This window comes from Triticum aestivum, chromosome 3B, assembly GCF_018294505.1.
Source record: "Triticum aestivum cultivar Chinese Spring chromosome 3B, IWGSC CS RefSeq v2.1, whole genome shotgun sequence".
NCBI lineage: Eukaryota > Viridiplantae > Streptophyta > Magnoliopsida > Poales > Poaceae > Triticum > Triticum aestivum.
This window is the reverse complement of record NC_057801.1, coordinates 123,300,186-123,314,477: the sequence shown is the minus strand read 5'-3', so window position 1 is coordinate 123,314,477 and position 14,292 is coordinate 123,300,186. Positions and strand designations below refer to the sequence as shown.

The 14,292-nt window shown below is 42.9% G+C and overlaps 5 non-coding genes and 3 pseudogenes across 5 annotated transcripts; all 8 read right to left on the bottom strand.

The window, feature by feature from the left end:
* Window positions 1-7,553: 7,553 nt before the first annotated feature.
* Window positions 7,554-7,661, bottom strand: LOC123073072 (uncharacterized; annotated as a pseudogene).
* A 140-nt stretch (window positions 7,662-7,801) lies between these two features.
* On the bottom strand, window positions 7,802-7,861 carry LOC123073050 (uncharacterized; annotated as a pseudogene).
* A 1,243-nt stretch (window positions 7,862-9,104) lies between these two features.
* Window positions 9,105-9,196, bottom strand: LOC123073003 (small nucleolar RNA SNORD25). The gene has a single exon (XR_006435530.1). It is a non-coding gene; the product is annotated as a small nucleolar RNA SNORD25 (small nucleolar RNA).
* Window positions 9,197-12,165: 2,969 nt separating this feature from the next.
* Window positions 12,166-12,285, bottom strand: LOC123072985 (small nucleolar RNA SNORD14). The gene has a single exon (XR_006435516.1). It is a non-coding gene; the product is annotated as a small nucleolar RNA SNORD14 (small nucleolar RNA).
* Window positions 12,286-12,330: 45 nt separating this feature from the next.
* LOC123073190 (uncharacterized) lies at window positions 12,331-12,467 on the bottom strand (annotated as a pseudogene).
* A 50-nt stretch (window positions 12,468-12,517) lies between these two features.
* On the bottom strand, window positions 12,518-12,697 carry LOC123073145 (small nucleolar RNA Z112). Its single transcript, XR_006435598.1, has one exon. It is a non-coding gene; the product is annotated as a small nucleolar RNA Z112 (small nucleolar RNA).
* Window positions 12,698-12,739: 42 nt separating this feature from the next.
* LOC123073151 (small nucleolar RNA Z152/R70/R12) lies at window positions 12,740-12,833 on the bottom strand. Its single transcript, XR_006435605.1, has one exon. It is a non-coding gene; the product is annotated as a small nucleolar RNA Z152/R70/R12 (small nucleolar RNA).
* A 55-nt stretch (window positions 12,834-12,888) lies between these two features.
* Window positions 12,889-12,987, bottom strand: LOC123073149 (small nucleolar RNA R11/Z151). Its single transcript, XR_006435603.1, has one exon. It is a non-coding gene; the product is annotated as a small nucleolar RNA R11/Z151 (small nucleolar RNA).
* Between the last annotated feature and the right edge of the window lie 1,305 nt (window positions 12,988-14,292).

Below are 14,292 nucleotides of genomic sequence, written 5' to 3'. Positions count from 1 at the left end.
TCTCTCTCTTGCTCTGCTTTCTCCTCAGCTTTTGCCTTCTCGCGTCGCTCTTCCGCATAGAAACTATTCCATGCACGGTGACTTCTTTCATGAATCGCAGTCACTGCCCAATCCGGCTTCTCCGTGTCAATCCAACGATAGTACATGCACAGAGGCGGAGGAGACTACAACAAGAAACAAGAATGTTATTAAAGAATCAATCAAAATACATACAATATGTATTCGGGATGGTTAAAGCATACCGAAGGCTTATTGTACTCTGAAATAGCTACGGGTGGATCTTCCTCATAGTTGACGCACATGAAAAAAATTATGCCCAACCAATCTGAAAAATATGTTACCTCCTTCACCTTGCAAACATCGCCACACCAACACCGCAGGACTACCACCCCCGAAGGCAAACTTGCATTCTTCATTTTCCTTGGCCTAATGCTTTGATCCGAGCAAGGCAAACTCATACCGACTAAAAAAATGTGTTACACACTTTGCGCAGTGGCGATTTCGAGGATGGCTGGACGAGGATTACGAGAGCCTCAGGGTCTCCTTTTATAGGCTTAGACGGCAAATGATGGCGAGAAAATAAGCGCGAATAGACGAAATTTTAGGATCCCTGTAGTGTCGGCACAACAGGTTCCCGCAGTCTCGGATTCCTCCCGCAGTGCTGTCGCATCTGCTCAAGCAAAAGAAGCAAAACCAGGAGTGATTCTCGGGCAGAAGAAAAAGCAGGAGCGATTCCCGGGCAAAAGCAGCAGCACCATCAGCGCCCATATTCCCGCCCATTGGAATTAGTGCTGTCAGAGTCGCTGTCGTGGGACTGCAGCAGCAATTTTCGAGTGCATGGGAGTTAGCGCCGTCTGCCACAGTGTTTATGTCGCCTAGTGCTGCCGCTAGCTACGGTGGCGGCCGAGCCCGCACCTCGCCTACCGTGCAGCTGCTATTGTCGGCCTGCCAGCGATAGCGGCAGCAGCGGTCGCCTGCTCAGGTGGCGGCGTGGTCCGCCAGGCGTGGCCCGTTCCGTCACGGCTCGAGGAACTGTACAAATTACGTTTTATCCGGCTGGCCGCCTACAGGCGTGGCAGCAGGGCCCGCCGCCTCCAGGCATGGCGGCAGGTGCCACATGTCGCCTGCCGCGCCTGCCGCCACGCCCAAGGGGATCTTTTTTGTCTATTTCATTTGCAGATGGTCTTTTTAGCAATTCGTTGGCGCAGGTGGTCTCTTTCGAGAAAAAATCGTCCATTTGTGCAGCACGAGGCTACTTCGGGTAATCCTATTATTCTTTTCGCTTGAGTCTGCCTAGTTGTGGCCTTTTTCTTTCAACTTGTACGTCTTCTGGTGGTAAATCTGAACAGGTCAGGAGAATAAATGCATGCATTATACCGTGAATTGGCTCAAAAGAAATGCATTAAATCTTGTTTGGGCGTACATTCTGTATGGCTGAGGTATAGCTCTACCTCTATAAACAAATATAAAAGTGTTTAGGTCACTATTGTAATACTCCCTCCGTAAAGTAATATAAGAGCGTTTAAATCACTACTTTAGTTATCTAAACACTCTTATATTAGTTTACAGAGGGAGTACTTCATATCTCTTTACAGAGGGAGTATAATGGATTTGTTGTTATGAATGTTGATAATTTTTCTGGTCAAACTACAAGTTTGACTTAAAACGAATCTAATTTAGAAAGACCCATTAACCAGTATCAGTTTACGAGGGCTAGGCAGCAGCCCAGTAGAAAGGGCACTAGGTGGGCTTCTTCTATAAAAATGTCTTGGGTGCTAGTGCCCATGAATGTCATTTTTTTCTACCAATATCAGTTTACTCCCTTCTTTGTAAAGTAAAGCATTACACAAGTTTAGGTTCAGGCGAGAGTAATTATGAAAACAAAAATTACTGATTAAATCAAAGAATTTCTCGTTGTGTCATATTCAAATAATAATTTGATTAAGTTAAACTATTAGGGCACACGCGATGCAATCATCGTTTATTGTTTGGTTTTCCAAGCACGGGTTGCTCACCCCGTTTAGGCATCGTTTGGTTGCAAGGTATCCTCGGGGGATCCCCGCTGTTTCCCCGGGTCAGAGAACCACGGGCCGAGTTGGCCCAGGACCTGCCCGACCCACGACCTTACCACGGGAAGGAAAGCCACGACCCGACAGGTCGGGGAGGATAGCCACGGCTCGAGCGGCAGACGAGTGAATGACATGTCATCGACCAAGATCCGTCGTTGCTGCCTCTGAGCTCCTTCTACCGACAGCAGAAGCGATGACCCCCGACCCCTCCCTCCGGTGTTCAGGATCCAACATCCTCCCCTCCAGCGACAGCGACGGACCGCGACCGTCATCGTCCTCCTTCCCCGGATCTCCCCTCCACCTCGAAGCTCCGACCCCCTTTGGTGACCACGACAGCGATGGTTTTGTGGTTGTTTTCTACCTCCTCCGGTCAAGGTTAGCCCCCTCCTCCTTCTCCCCCCTCTGCACCTCTATCTTTCTCGAGTTCATGCCTTCACCGTCACTGATGAACTTGAACATCCATATCCAGGAAGTGAGCACCGCCTCGTTCTCTCAGATCGTTCCCACCGTTGTTAATCACCGATGAGCACCTAGATCAGTACACAATATTTGGTTGTTGATGTTTTAGTGGTTGTCCAGAAGAATTACACAATGCTAGATCCAGGAATGTTTTATTTGCTTGTACAAACTACTTGTCCAGGAGGAGGTAGGATTGATGCATTAGTGTTGGATATTAGAAAATGAAAGAAATGTAAGCAATGCTTAGTAGATTAGAAGAAATAGAAAATTATTGTTATATTTTCCTATAGATGTTGCTTTACACAAGTTTCATATGCATTGGTCAATAGTAGTTCTTCCGTAGCGCGTTGGGAACTGAAATATATATCAGACCAATGTTTCATATGCATTGATTTTGTTTCTTTCTCAGTTCTCCTAGGTTTCTTGACGTTGTGACCATTGTTTAATATATAATACTTATCATTGATGACAAATTGTTTCTTATGAAACATTTGTAGTATTGTTGTTTCATATGCTTTTTATGGAAGTGCATACTTAACCAGTTCTTCTCAACTATGAATGTATATCATTGAAATCTAAATCCATATGCCAACTTCAGATTATTTGTTGCTTGAACTGAAAGGTGTGGCTGCTAATTTTTTTGTGTGCTTCAGAACTTTATTTCATTATAGTAATGAAGACTAGTTTTGACCCTTTTAGATCTCCTAGTTACATACTAGTTTTGACCCTTTTTTGCGAGATGGCCGTTTACATGATGAATCTTTTGCTGCTGGTTTTAGTTGAAATTAGTTTACTTAGTTTTGTTGGGACCAAGCCTAGTAGCTAATGCACCTCATCTTTGTGGTTAGTTTTATTGGGATCTTCCAAGGAATGTTTCTATTTTATTTCGTACACTAAGATCTGTTAGAGTTATAATATAAGTCATGTACCCCTTTGTATTTATCCTGTTGTATAAGGGGTTTCCTGCATATGTTCCACACCTATACATGTATATATATATATATCGGCCTATGGCCTCATAGGAATACAAGTAGCATATTCCTAACATGGTATTAGAGCTAGGTCAATCTTTTGCACGCTGCAACTCGTGTGATTGATCCTTCTCTCCTGCTCCTGATCGAAGTCTTCCTCGATCTCCTTCTCCTCCCCGTTCCGCTGCAGATAGAAGCGCTGCAGGCCCCGCTCCAGATTGAATCACGTCGCCCAGCTGCTCCCGTCGCCCAGCTGCATCACCGGCTTCAAGTGACGAGGCGGCCGACCCGCTTGACTTGCAGGACGAATCATGTTGTCGAGCTGCTCCTCTTCCTGCTCGCCTCCGCCTTCCAGATCTGATCCCGCCGCCTAGTTGCTCGATTCTGCCCTCCAGATCGGATCGGGCTTCCACGCAGTCGTTGACCAAAAAAATGTCTGTTGCATCGGGCTATGTTGATATCCCTCGCTGTCTGGTGATCTTTGATGGTACTAACTACATCGAGTTTACTGGCTTCATGCGCATTCACATGTGTGGCATCCGTCTCTGGGGTGTTCTTTCTGGCGAGGTCTGTTGTCCACCACGTCTGGTTCCTCAGGTTGCCCCTACTCCGCCGACTCCACTGGTTCTTCCTACGGATGCTAATCAGGCCGCCAAGGATGCGGCTAAGCTTGTTGATGAGGCTGCTGATCGTGCTTATGATGAGAGGGTTTTGGCTTATGAGGAGGCTCTTCATATGTATCATGGTGCTCTGTCTGTTTACACCCAGTGGCTTGATAATGATGCTCGTGTTGCAGTTGTTCTCACTGCTAGTGTTCTGCCTCAGTTTGCTTCCGAGTTTCTAGGTCTTCCTACTGTCTTTGAGATGTGGACCCATCTTCGTCAGCGCTATGAGCCCTCTGGTGATGCCTTATACCTTTCTGTGTTCCGTCTGGAGCATGCTCTTCAGCAGGGTGACTCTACTGTTGATGACTTCTATGCACAGAGTTCTGCTATCTGGCGCCAGCTTGATTCTCTCCGCAGTGCTGGTTGTCATACTTGCCCTTGTTGCCAGGCTATCCAGGCCAATTTGGAGTTTCAACGCGTCTACGAGTTCCTGTCTCGGCTCCGTAAGGAGTTTGAGCCCCAGCTTGCTCAGTTGTTTCCTTGTGGCCGTATTTCTCTGATGGAGGCGCTTTCAAAGATTCGTGCTGAGGAGACTCGCTTACGTGGTGCTGGTTTGCTGGAGGTTCCCTCTGTGCTCGCGACTCGGGCTTCTTCCACTCCACCTGCTGCACCGACCCCTTCTCGCTCGAGTGCTCCGCCGCTCTTGCCCACTCCTTCTGGAGGCTCAGGTCGCCCCCGTCCATATTGTGACTACTGCAACAATGATGGTCATATTGAGTCCCAGTGCTACATGAAGCGAAAACACTTGCGCAAGGCGCGATCATCATCTTCAGGGACTTCGTCATCTACCTCGACAGCTTCAGTCATTGCTTTGACTGAGTAGGATATTCTGAGACTTAAGCGTCTGCTCGCGGCTTCAGGTTCTTCCTCGACGGGTACTACTGGTGCTTCCCGCCCTGAGCAACCGCCCTCTACACAGTCAGGTACAGTTGTGTTCTTGGCCCTTCATCCATCAAGAATTTTTGAAGGTTGTCCCCCAAAATAATCTGTAGCCCTATACCTTAAAGATTATTACTTATCTAGAGGCTTTGTTGGCATCCATTTTCTTTCTTGGGAGAGACTGTGAACACAAACTCATAAGCTTTGTTGGCTATTTTTTCATCCAGCAATATATTCTTCATTCATGCTTTCGGTAGGCTGATTCTAGTTTCATCCATGAAACGGTGGGTTTTTTTTGTTGATTTAAGTGGTGTTGTATGTCATTTGCTCGATTGTTACATGTTATTGCCGGCTGAAAATGTAGTTGGATTCATATAAGCGGGAGAATTGATTTTAACTCCCCCCCCCCAGCTCACGCGCCTTTGATCTTAAGCCCCCATGTTTGTTTGTCTTTCTCTCAAGCCCCCGACGCGGCCTAATTCTGGCTCGCTTGCCCCTCTAGCATTGTTATCTCTGGATTTAGCGCATAAGGAAAGAATCTCGACTTAACAAATTTGGAATTGCCAAAACTGCCCTCACCCAATTTTTCTCAAACTCACAAGACAGAGGCCCGAGGCCTGGCCCGTTATTCATTCTATCTCCCCTCCCCTCCCCGACTTGACCTAGCCGCCAGCAGCCAGTCGCCAGAGCCGCTGCGCCCGCCGTCCGCTGCGTGGACACAGGCTTTGTGTTGTGTCCACCAATTCCAATAGGCAAGAAGAAAGGTGCTGGAAGAACAATAAAATAGAGGATAAAGAGTTGGTGGGAAGGTGGATCAAGGAAAGGATCCTTGAACAAATGCAAAAAAATGCGGGAAGGTAGGACATAGAGAAGCTAACACGACACGGTGTATATTATTCTGAATATTACACAATTAGAATAGTGCTTATACAATTGAAAAGCTTCGAGGACTATTTTCAAGCCGGTTTCAATGTAACATTCTTTTCTTGCCAAATGATGGCTTTCATGCCGCGCTCGTCTAGGAATCAAAGGGAACAATATTTTATTTATTACTCCGTAGAACATAAATCAGTCTGGCTTATTATGTTTGCATCTATTTCATTGAGAACCATGCGAATGTGCTTATATATAGTTTAAAATGTGATATTTTATAGTAACTATATTGTTCTTTTTCTTTTTGCAGGTTTCCTAAAGCTAACCAATGAAAATGTCCAAAGAAGTTGATGGTGGAAGTTTCAGTAGAGTGATTATTCCAATGGCAACACATTTCCCCATGGATCAGTCACATATGCACATCTTTTTAATGGAACTATATGTGTTGTTCCCCTCTTTGGAGGCGTCGGTATGGACTGATCCCCTCCCTTCCCTAGGTCTCCCCGGCGAAAGCCCTAGCTTTGTTGGGCGGCGGCGATGCTCTTAGCGTCGTTCCCTTCTTGAAGGCGCCGCTTTGTGAGCCTTGTGGTCGGGTGGCGCTTGTGGGTCATGGGTGGCAGTGACAGTGCAGCCCTTTTGTCCTAACATGAAACTTACCCCTCCGATGTTGGATGTGTGCAGCGGTGATGTTCTGCTCAAGGAGAGACTCCTGCGTCTCGTTGGGGATGCGCTGACCCTCTCTATGTGGCCATCTTCCCGCGGCATCCATCTCATCTTGCGACGGTGTGGCACCTTCAATCCAGGCAAGGAGGTAGTGGCCTTCTTCAAAGATAATGTACCGGAGTGTCGTGCCGAGGCCCGTAGGTGCATGGCGACAACATATGCCCCACTGGTGTCGCCCCCTCTCTCCTTCGAACCAGTGTGATATTGTTCCTACTGCAGCATTCTTGGAGGAGGTCCTCGTTGTCTTCGACTTCGTTCTCTTTTGATTATCTCCAGTTTCCGTAGTGTGTGAGGGTAGTTTAGTGTTGTCTTTCGTTGATGTATCTTACCGGGGTGTTGTTCTTTCTTTTGCATGAGGGCATTTGTTTGTAATCTCGCCAGTTGATGGCTTTGTTAATTCAAAGTCAAGCTAGGTGTTGTTCTTTCTTTTGCATGAGGGCATTTGTTTGTAACCTCACCAGTTGATGGCTTTGTTAATTCAAAGTCAGGCTAGGCTCGAGCCCCATCTTAGGCTCCCATCTTAGGCTCTACTGATGCCTTTTCTTTAAAAAAATGTTAAACCATGATAACCGCACCAAAATTAATCCTTGATGTTGTGTTATTTGTAGTTAGCATGTGTGATGTGGACTGAAGTGTTTTTTCCTAATTAGGCATGCTTCATATTTCCTGGTTTATCCTTGAAATTACAGAATTATTCTCCATTGTTCTGTCATTTCTGAATTTTGCAATAGACATTTTTTAATTTCTTGCACATCGTTTATCTACATTTTATGTTTAAGGCAAATAAGATTGCATGTCTTTTCCGGAAATCAGAGATCTTTGTGAGAGGATACATAAACTCAAGAAATATGATACGGAAATGCTTAGTTTAATCAGTTGAAAACAAAAACTTGAAAACAGCAAATTCCATGTAATCCTCAAGAACCACAGACTTACCCATCTGCACCTCTAGGTAGGTTCATCCTATAAACAGGATACTGGAGCCATCTGCACCTCCAAATGTTGGGCATATCATCATTGGAATTTCAGATGATGTTTCAGAACAAATTACAATCTCCTAATTCAGATTAACTACACATGGAAGATATCACCACTAGGCAATTAATCATGAATTTCCAGGTATCACCACTGGGCTAACACCGCTTTTATAAACTGCAATGGCTCAAATCAATATATCAGGCTTTTCAGTCATGAATTCTCAGAAGCAGAACTGTCATGGAAATGTTATCAAAACAGAAAACAAAAATCTCTATTAATATTGATATGGCTCATATTAAGAAATTCAACCATACTTTCCCTTGTACTTCATGAAATCAATGCCATCACTCAAATGACAACCACAAGAATGTTAAACAAACAGATGTCATTGTACAAAAATTGCACAACTAACCACTTCAAAATATGGGTTGAAAGTTGAAACTGAAGATTCAGTATTTCACATCATTCGCCACCCTTGGTTTGCACAGGAAAATTAATGAATTCACAAGGGGGAAAAGAAAGAGACAATAAGCGGATTAGATATTATCATGCAAATTCCAAGTCTGAGTGTAGAATAGCAGCCTGGTAGGGCAAAAGCTCATAGGCGGCAACTACGAATGTTTTGAGAAACAAGCCATAGATTTATCAGTAATGCCCTATCAGAGTAACTATGACAAAAATTATATAGCTCCATCTGGACATAAATCCATAGCTAAAATATTAAGTTCATCATGCGGCTATGGGAATAAAAACCAGCTAAAATTACATAAACTCCAAACATAGCATGAAAAGAAGTCAAACACCTGAGTTCCAGAAATTAACAAGTGATAAGATAACCCAGTAGAGGTTAAGAAGTGATAAGATAACCCAAGCGAAATCTCTTGATGTAACCATTCAATGGTTAAGTTACTAATGATGTTCCAAGGATCTTTCACTTACAAGTGCAAGTGATAAGAAAGCCCAGCAGAAATCTCTTGGTTAAGAAGTGATACAATAACCCAGGAGAAATCTCTTGCTGTAACCATTCAATGGTTTTAAGTTGATAAGGTATAGAACATGCACTAATGATGTTCCAATCATCTTTCACTTACAAGTGCAATGTCTGTACCGTCACTACATTAGCGACCACGAGTTACATCAGAAGCGCGGGTAAGATTGTAATCGCTGCCACCAAACGATCCACGATCCAAAACAAAAACAAGGGAAAACAGATGTGATGCGAATGTATACTCTGATTCACGCGTAGTGTCACGGCCTGCAACACTGAACGGCGGTGTGGATCTAGCAAAGCATTGGGGCTTTACTTAATCACAGAGGACTGAGATCCGCCGGACAAGCCTGGGGCTAGCATCATTTAGACAAGAAAATTACTCTTGATAGCAAGAGGAACACTACATTCTCTGATTGCCCAAGAACCATATAGATTAGAATACTGTTAAGATAAGCAAATCAAAACAAACACATGAATATCTAAACTACTGATAGCACACACCTCAGTCCCTTAGATGTTCTTTGACCATGTGATCATTTCCACAGGAGTACAGGTCTGTAACTGTAAAATGGGCTCATCACAGCTGTCAAAATCAAATTACCAAGTCATTAATTGAAATCAAAAATAGCAGAAATTAATTGAAATCAGCTGTCATTCATGTAAGGAAAAAATGCAACGTAAGACAAAAAAACCAAGAGAGAATTTCAAAGAGAAATTTTACTATGATGCCTCTGCAAGAAAAAAAAGAAATGGTAGACTTTATTCACAATTTATTTACAATAGTAGAACAAATCCAAATTGGAAGCGTACGAATTCTGCACTTATAGCTTCAATAGGATTTCTTATAATTTTGATTTGTTCTACTATCTTTCCCTACTAATAAAGCAAATAGTGCTTCTGGTCGTTCGTCATAAAACATACCCTCGAAGTTGGCAAAATTTACCCACCAATGCCACTCGTAAGTGGCAAAAAACGGTTCACGCATCGCACTATTAGTTCGGTTTCTATAAGGCAAGATCCCCTAATATAACACGAAGATGGCTCAGCGCAGTGGCCAGCGCTGCACGCTTCCACCACAGAGACCAGGGTTCGATCCCTAACTGCCCACCTTTTATCTCTTCTTTTTTGTCTCGCAAGCGCGCCTACTCCTCCCGCACACATAGGCCGGCCCATGTGCAGGTTGCAACACCCCTGCTTTTATTTCATTTTTTGCCTTTCACGTTCTTATTTCTGTTTTAGTTTTTTCTTCTTTAAATTTATTCGTGATTTCCAGGAAAAAAATATTTCAAAAAAAGTCTTGAAAAATTATAAACTGTTTGTGAATTAAAAAAACATTCGGAAAATCATAAAATGATCATGATTTCAAAAAATTGTTCACATATTATAAAAAACTATCACGGTTTCAAATAAATTTTCAGGAAATAAAAAATGTTCATGATTTTTTAAAAATATCCAGTATCCAAAACATATTAGGGAATTTAAAAAATGTCCATTAAAATTTGGAATATGTTCACAAAAATTAAAACAGATCCATAAATAATGAACATAATGAACCATCGCAGGAGATCTGTAGGGGTCGCTTCATGATTGTATTCAGTCCCTCGATTTGGATAAAAAAAAGTTTTCCATATCTTGTACACCGTTGAACCCTCAAAAATTGACAACTTTCTAAGGGTTAATTTTTGTAAGCAATATAAAAATGACTAAATTTCTATTTTGCCTTCATACACAGCTATATTTTTTATACCACATTACTAATTATTATAAACACCGCTACGCTAGGTCAAGGCAAGGCACTCACTCATCGGTCTAGCTCATGCAGTGTCCATCAATGCAGTTTTATCACCGACATTTTTTTCATTATGACGCGCCTACTCCTCCCGCACACATAGGCCAGCCCATTTGCAGGTTGCAACGCCCCTGCTTTTATTTCATTTTTTGACTTTCACGTTCTTATTTCTGTTTTAGTTTTCTCTTCTTTAAATTTATTCGTGATTTTCAGGAAAAAAATATTTCAGAAAAAGTCTTGAAAAATTATAAACTGTTTGTGAATTAAAAAAAACATTCAGAAAATCATAAAATGATCATGATTTCAAAAAATTGTTCACATATTAAAAAACTATCACGGTTTCAAATAAATTTTAAGGAAACAAAAAATGTTCATGATTTTTTAAAAATATCCAGTATTCAAAACATATTAAGGAATTTAAAAAATGTCCATTAAAGTTTGGAATATGTTCACAAAAATTAAAACAGATCCATAAATAATGAACATAATGAACCGTCACAGGAGATCTGTAGGGGTCGCTTCATGATTGTATTCAGTCCCTCGATTTGGATAAAAAAAAGTTTTCCACGTCTTGTACACCGTTGAACCCTCAAAAATTGACACAATTTTCTAAGGGTTAATTTTTGTAAGCTATATAAAAATGACTAAATTTCTATTTTACCTTCATACACAGCTATATTTTTTATACCACATTACTAATTGTTATAAACACCGCTATGCTAGGTCAAGGCAAGGCACTCACTCATCGGTCTAGCTCATGCAGTCTCCATCAATGCAGTTTCATCACCAACATTTTTTTCGTTATGACGCGTTAGAAAATACGAGACCATCACATTTTTTATTTTTAAAATGACTTTTTAAAAGTCTCTTATCTCGTCATGACATCACCCAGACATACTTTATGAAATTATGTTCTAAAAGTCCTAATCTCGTCCTGGCATTTGGTTCATAATTTTTTTCTATCTATCGCACGTGCATTATCTAATAGCTTTTCTCCCGTTGCAACACACAGGCATATTTGCTAGTGTTAATAAATTCTACACTTAGATTCGATAGGATTTCTTATATTTTTTCTGGCTCATTTGGTTTTACTCCCTTTGTTTCAAAATATATGAAGTTCTACTTTTTATACAAATATCTATGAAATTTTCTAGTTTAACGAATTGAAGTCGTGTTTAGCTGAATTTTAGCCGATTTTCTTTCTTGAAAAACGGCTGGAGATGCTCTTAGCAGTCGCAGTCACGTACCAATGACGAAACCAGTGTGCAGCAGTGTGCAGCCGTCTGCAAGTTGAACAGCCCACCTGCTATATCGTCTGAAAATCGGGGACATGCGCATAGCAGGAGTCCTTTACAAAATGCAACGGCTCATGTCAAAAATAAGAGGATTTTCAGTTCTTAATTCTGAGAAGCAGAACTGGCAAGTTGGTAAATTTCACATCAGCTGTCAGCAAATTATTGCGAGGTTAATATGTATACAGGACTCTTCATAGTACTTTTTCTATAAAATGCACCTCATATTTTAATAAATGTCAGTATGGAACAAAAAGGTATCACCACCTTGATTGCATCGGTATTATTATGACTCAGGATACCCTCGGAAATGTTTCGAGAAGTACTGTTTTACTACGGATGGCCACAACTCCATTAAATCTTGAACCCTTGTTTCAATCAGCTTAAGCGCCTTACGTTCTAAGAAAATGAAATACGTCCAAGGTTAATAAAATCAGAGGCAACTAAAAACAAGATAAAAGCTAAGGAAAAAAGCATGGCTCAGACATCCAAGGAAGGATTAGCAGCATTAGCTCTCAAGCCTGGCAGGGCGAAAGCTCTTAGGCGGCATCTGCGAATGTTTTGAGAAACAAGCCTTTGTTATATCATCATTGCCATTGATTTCACAAAAAAATCTATAACAAATATTACAGTGAAAGAAGAAGTGTCATCACAAAAAACGGCTCTGTGTACCGACTGAATCACAGCCACAGGTTCCTATCAAATGTGAAAATCTTTGTTGGCACAATGTAGCATCTCGGGTCAAGGCTTGTGGCTACCTGAGACGTGGCATCGGGCCCAAGAAAACAAGATAAAAAAGGTTGCAGAAGAACAAACATCATTGCGGAAGTCCCTCAGAGACCCGTTTCAAATCACGCACACAGCTGAATCAAGCCGGTGCAAATGGTATTCCATCCCAGAGCAAACCACAGAGGTTATGAACAGGGGTGGACACTTGCAGCAGCAAAGAAGCGGCTGCTGTTTACAGTGTCATACGGCACTTCCTGGTCTAGTGCTCTTCACAGGGACAAGACGATGTTACAAAAAGGACAGAATGACACAACTTCAAGCAATGCTCAGTGGAAAGAGAAGTCGTTTTTGGTTTGGAGGCTCACGGTGACAGATGCCACCACTGCCAAAAACCTATATGAATCATCATCGCATCACAAGAACACAAGAGGAAACAGCAATAAAATCGACAGAAGATGATGGAAAGGTCGAGGCTTCAGTGTGTGTAACAACATAATCGATCAGCGGCGGACGAATCCGCCTCACCGAAATCCGCTAAGATCCTTTCGGACCTGAATCATCACCAGCCAACCAAATCCAAATTCTCTTCACACGAAAGAACGAGATGAACACTAGAGAAAAATTGCTGATTCGCGCATGGAATGTCTCCAAAACAACTCCACGAGATCACAGGAGCACCTCCCTCGCGGACGAGATGTTCGGGTTAAATCCATCTCGCAAACGAAGAAATTGCCTCAAAACACGGAAAAGCTTTGGGACAGAGTGAGTTTGCTTTTCTTCCACACACACCAGAAAGGAGAAAATATGGCGGAAATTTACGCACTGTACCGACGGAAAGGGCCCGGAAAATCATCGAGTAATCAGATCCAGGTGAGTTGAAAGCCGGCTTGGTGTTCGATCTAGCAAGATGGCAGGACGATTTGCCGATTGGCTGGGACCGTGGGTAACGAGATCCAGACAAGAAGCTGATCTTGCACAACCGTACAACGGAAAAAACATCAAATCGAGAAAAACTACGCAGCGAGAAAGAAATCGAACAAAGATCGACGAACGCCAAAGAGGATTGAGGAAGCTGCGGCCGCGGTGAGGAGGCGGCGCGCGCAGGATGGAATTGTATCGTGCGAGGGTCTGGTTATATATAGCCACCGCCCCCGCAGGGTTCCTTGTTAGGGTTTCGGCTTTCGCCGGGCTGACCTGGGCCAATAAGATGGGCAACGAACGTGACCGGACCCAGGTCGGCCCAGGTGTGAAGCCTGAATCGCGAGGGCTTCGACCGGGGAAATATGTGAGTTTTTAAGTAATTCTCAAATGATTCTAAAAAAAGGTAATTCTCAAATGGTGCTAAAAAAGTAATTCTCATTTTTTTCTAAAAACGTGAGTTTTTAAGAACCCCTCAAAAAATTGTGAGTTTTTAAGATTGTTTAAAATCATTTAGCAGCTTTGAAGGGATCTGGAAATAATGCAACACATAGATGATATTTGTAATTAAGTGTAAAACTATTTGAATCAATTTTATTATACAGATCCAGAACACGAGAATAAGCAAACTCAACTTTGAATGGTAGTAGTAACTAATGTAGGAGCCTTTTTATGATTGCTCCGCTCCCTACAATTCAGTTCCGCTCACAAAAGAACACAAGCAAAGATTGAGTAGTGTGATACCCCCCCCCCCTCCCAGGCCCCCGCGTCGCTCCCGCGGGGGTGACCCGGGCGGCTCAAACTCTAGCCCGCCGCCGGGGCTCCCTCCCCCTTCTCCTCTCCCTCGTCGCTGTCGGAGGGGGTCGCCGGAGCGTCACGCGGCTGCCGGGGATGGTGGCGGCGAGGATCTGGTCGCTTCGCCCCTATGGAGGATCTCGGAGCTGAGGTGGCAACCT